Consider the following 5,734-nt stretch of genomic DNA (forward strand, 5'->3'; position numbering starts at 1 on the left):
TTTCCATTTCTGAAGTGCATTCAAATTGAATTTGAAATCTTACATTTTGTGTTTACACAGAAAGAAATTTTAACTTGAAGGACTACTACTAAAGAGATTCAAAACATAGACTTAGATATTTATTTAGTATTTTTTCCATTTGGTGACACAGAGATGAGTGAAAAATAAAACATGATTATCTGATATAGAACAATCTAGTATTATTTTAAGAATTTGAATTCCCTCTACTACTTGTTTTTGCTGTACAAATCATTAATGATATCTTAATTGAAAATATACAGTTATAAAAGGTAAGTTTTACTTATAATTTTCTTCAACTTATGCACAATTTTCACCGTTTTGGTAAATTTACCTCTTTGAAAGAAAATTAAAATAATTATACTTTGTTCACTATTACTTAGTTATTCTTTAACTGTTAATAGAAATTCTTGCATCCTTAAAATACCAGATCTTTTTTCTTCTTATTTTACTTTCATGTTTTTAAATTTTTCTTTTTACTTTAAGAAAATTGAATTTTTAAAAATGAGATATCACGCATTACACTTTTCTCTATTTTGTTAGCTGATTTTCTCCATATCTCTTACTAGTTCTCATTTCCTTTCTCCAGTGTAGTTCTGTAAACTATTGTAAAGCTAATTAGCATTAATAAGATTATATTTTAAATGATTCTTCTAATTAGTGCTCTCTTTTTGAAATGTCATTAATCCTTTGAATTAATTATTTTTTATGAATATGCATAACATATTTTTCTAGGAAGTCCATCTAATTTAGCTTGCTGATTGCACTGCTAATCACCTAGATAATTTTTGGTTATCCTCATCAAATGTTTATTGAGGCTTATGTTTATGAAATACTACTATGACAGGTGCCGCAAGAGTCTTCTGTAGCTTTGTCTCTGCTTCACACTTGCTACATCTAATTTCCAAGATTTTATTTTCTCTTGGCCACATCTTGATTTTGCTGAATTTTTAGATAAAGTAAAAAGATTTTTAGTAGTCGGAAAGTTCATTTCATTCTTTGAGTGGTCACCTATGATTTTATTTGTTAAAAATTATTTCTTTTTTGGATATGTGCTCTCATATAGATAGGTGACTCCTCAATTCCTCTTCCACATGTTCCCTCAACTCTGCCATCAGACTGATATGAGGCACGTGGCAGGTTAATTTCAATAGCAAGATCATGGGCCAATGATGGTGAACATGTGACCAAGCCAATCAGCATTCTGTTTTTGGTTTCTTGAAATAAAATCCAATGCTGTGAAAGAAGAGCTACAGGGCATCAGTTTTGTAGCTGTCAAATGTTTTTGAGTTAGTTACTGTGGTGTAAATGTGGATGTCACATATGTTACTCAGATATCCATCAATTATAATATGGTTTGCAAGTTGCACTCCTACCTGCCCAGATAAAGGAAGTTGACCAACAGAGAGAAATGCAATTAGAGATGTTCAATAAAAAAGCATTTTGATGCTATTTTCAGCTCTGGTGCTAATTATTTTTGAGTCCAACTGTTCCAGGCTCTTTCATTGGAGGAGTTAACATGAGACAACAGAGTCTCTGACATATTTAAATGACCCTTGACTGGGTAATTTTTTTTACCTGATTGGAATTTGGCTTGCTTAAATATATGACAACCAATCATTACACGGTAAATCCCATCACTGGATTTACAAATATTGTGGCTAGAGAATATTTGCTTAATTCTGTAGATGAAATTCTGTAGATGTAGGTGGTATGACAACCTTTTTGTATTTCATCTCAGCATCATCTGCTTACACTTAGTAGGCATTAGAGAAATGTGACCTTTGGCAAATAATACACTATTTATTAATTCACTTCCTCCATCTGAAAGAAGGAACCAACACGACAGACAAAGGATTCTTCAGCATTGCCAGGATATTTAAAAAGCACTTTACGCTCAGTGGAAGAAAAGCACCAATAATAAAAAAAGTCCCATAAATAATATATGATCCCTTACTCCTGACACTGGTATTTCTTTGCCCATGCTCTTACAATAATATTAAATCATTATTACCAGGAGACCTAAATTTATAAACTGAGTTTGGCCTCCAAGCAAGTTCACAATTGCCTTCCCAGGCAAGAATGTTAGCTTTTTTCCCCCTACTTTTCTGCTTGCCTTGTAATTTGAAATTGTTCTCAGAGTGTGGCAATAAACTTGTGATAGTCAGCTTTTAGAATTACTAGATATCTCCTTGGCATTAAAGAGCAATCCAAAGCCTCAGGTACATAGTGATTCATTTTAAAAGCCAACCCAATAATTTGTCTAGTGTGAGAATAGAATGAATATTATTTAAAAACTAAAGAATGTATGTCCTAATAGTTTGAGATCATACTTGAGAGTTTGTTCCCTTGGGTACAGTTCCTACTTTTTCAATTGTTTTCAAGCAGGGAATAAAAGAATAAAAGGTAAAGTACTAGCAGGCTTTTTCAATAAGATATCCCTTATTGCTGTAAAACTACCTTGGGCTAATTCTACACTAAAACTGCCGGAGCATGAAACTTAAGAAATTACATTTTTAAGAAGACCAAAAGTGCCCAATTTTAAATCACGGTATAAGCTGCCAAACTAGAGTCTTTTGAAATAGGCAAAATATCAACTATCAACTGTAGATGAAACTTAATATACAAAACTGTGAACTGGTTATCTTCCATGAACGCCTAGATTGATATTCACACAACTCCAATATTACATATACCAAGCACTACTAAAAGCCTGCACTTAGGTACTCTAAAAATGCTAATGATTAAGTGTTTAAAAAGAAAGACATATTTCAGAGTTTATAAAGTCTTCTTGGTCTCAAGTAAATTATCACAGAATTTTGGTTTTCTCATTTCCAAGATGTTAATGTTGTTCGTAACGCATCTCTCATCTGAATATTTTGGTTGACATTTTGGCCTACGTTTTAGGCAGAAATTGGTACTAGAGCTCGGGAATTGACTCTCAAGGTCACCAGGAGCAGAATAGGAGAATCAGGCTTTACCTATTTTCCAATGTAAAGAATGAATTGAAACATGTTCAGAGAGGTGCTCAATATAGAGCTGCTAAATATATGAATGAAGTGGGAAGTGTGGCAGAAGGAAATAATTTTCCAAATTGTGTATAAGAAACTGAATGCATTAGGAAGACATTACAAAATCTCAGGTTTGGGCTAAAACAAGATTAATATATGAAACTCTTGGGTCTATGGAGGTGATAAAGTACTGGGGAGAAATGAAATGGATTTGGCTATATCAAAGCAGTTGTAGGCTTTTCCATGATAACACTCTTGCTCTGCTAAAGTACTCAGCATATTGTTCGTTTAAAAAGTAACTAGATTAATGTTTTTCTTGTCAAAAAAATTCAAATTAGCACATGAAAGTTTTTTCTTCCTTCTTTGTAAGGCAACATACTTTAGAATTTAAAATAAAGAGTTCTATACTTCGTAGACAACTTGTCAAGAATATTTCCATTCATTCCATGTGCAATCCTCTCATGTGTTCAGATTTTCTGAAAACAAAATTACAATTTATCCTTAAATTGCCATAGTTCTAACACCCAGAATTATACTACCAACAAAGAGAAGCCAGTAAAATTAGATGTAAGCCTCATCTTAATAATTACCAAACTCAACAAGTGTTTACTGCAAGTGTAACTTTGAGATGGATATTATAGGTGTCAGAAAAAGATCCCCAAATAGATGTTTGCCCTAAGTATATGTAGTCTTTTTTATTTTATTATTATTTTTTACATATCTTGAATTTATCTTTAATCACCATGCATTTTTAAAGCACACAGAATGTTTTTTTCCAGCATGGATTGTATAAGAGCAGAGAGAGCAACTCTATAGACAATAGAGAGTATGGGAGGGAGTGAGTACCAGGGAGTGGGAGAGATGGAATGAAAAAAAAAAAATAGAAACAATTTAAAAGTTATTTACTGATGAAGATGTATATGATGATATCTTTGACTTCATTGACAAGGTATAACATATAAAACAAATAGAGAGGAAAAAGAAAACACGCCATTATCCTAAGTAATGCATTATAAAATGCTAAATTGACTATAATCAAAGACTGTGTTCTGGTACAGATAACATCCTTCATTGGACATTAAAGATTTTAGATTAAAAGCAATGATCCAGTTATATGTATTTTACAATTAAATCATTAGGTTGCAATAAAGAAAAGAAAGTTAAAAAGAAAGGTATCTGAAGGCAAAGGTTTTCTCACTATATTATTTAATAAATAATAAAAATAGACGATGTACTATGTGATGATTAATTTGCTATAAGGGTTTTGTCCTGGATGTATTCACTAATAATGCCAATAAAAATGAACTATAACAGGATAAAGACCAAAATCTATTCATTATTTTCATTTTTGAAAACCATAGTAACCTCAATTATTACATATAAATACAGAATGACTATGTGTTACCTTTGCTTACTTTATTATATTTCTGGTGGAATAATGCAAACGAATCACCTTTGAAAGCAGAATCCACATTGTATTTCTACAGAGCCTGAGGAGACACATAGCATTTCACTAGATTACTTAATTATCAGAAAATTACCACTGATGGAATAAATGGTAACATTTCAGTCCTTCTAAAAAAGATGTGTTTTATCTCTAAAATGCCATGGACGGGGTAAAAAAAAATGCAATTAGTTGTCGATTCTACTGTAAAGGTTGTAATATTCAACTTACTTAAAATGACAGATTTTTCTAAGGGTTAGAAAATTAGCTACTAAATAGGTCATAGCTTTTGCAAACAATTCATTTTTTGTTACCAATATTCTCAATCAGTTGAAAAAGCCAAAGAATTTGTATGACGTTTACACTGATCTGTTGGAATTTAATTTTTGCCTGCGCATTTTTATTTAGGAATGTACTTACACATGACATTCAAACATTTTTTTTCTCTAACTGATTGAGGAAGAGATTAACCATTTCTTTAAGTATTAAATATTCATTCTTGTTAATACACTAATAAAATTTTAATATGGAAAACTTGCAGAATTACAGTACAAAATAATCTATTCATTATCTTTAAAATGTTTCTAATTGTATCTGTTATACCTTAGGTATGCAGTTTTTAAATTTTTATTAAAAACACTTTTAAAATTATTTCTTGGGAGATTGTCATGTAGAATACATTCTGAAATCACACTTATTTCCCTAAACCATTTAGTCCCACCAATTTGGAAGGCTCATTCATTCCTCATCTTCCCTTGAAATTACAACACATTTTTTTCTATTGAGAAAAGAGCTACTCTGAGGAGAATTCCCACATCACACCACAAGCTAGTGAGGCTGAAGATTCTGAGTTCCTCTCTGAGACCAACACACTGGGAGGGGCATTAGAGTCCATTGCCCCAACCCCCCTCTGTCTTCTTTTTCCTACAGATGGTTTTCTTTTTTAGTGTCCTAATCCTATCAACATATAAACATACTGTTATTTTGCTTGCCTTAAAAGAAACAAAGAAAAAATATTTTTTGCCTTTTGCCTGTGCTACCTACACCCACTACCATCTGTGATCATATCATACTTCATTCTTAGTGCTGTAGAAGCTTCCCCTGAACCTCAGGACAAAAGACACTCTCCTCATGTGATCTGTTGTTACCCTCTTCAATGTCAACTCTTCCACTCTGAATTCCTATCATTTTGAATTCATTTCTTTTCATTCATTCTGTTCCAAGATGTCACAGCAACTGTGCCACTGCCCAGGACACTCTT

Source organism: Tupaia chinensis, unplaced genomic scaffold, assembly GCF_000334495.1.
Source record: "Tupaia chinensis unplaced genomic scaffold, TupChi_1.0 Scaffold142543_1, whole genome shotgun sequence".
In the NCBI taxonomy this organism is placed as follows: Eukaryota; Metazoa; Chordata; class Mammalia; order Scandentia; family Tupaiidae; genus Tupaia; species Tupaia belangeri.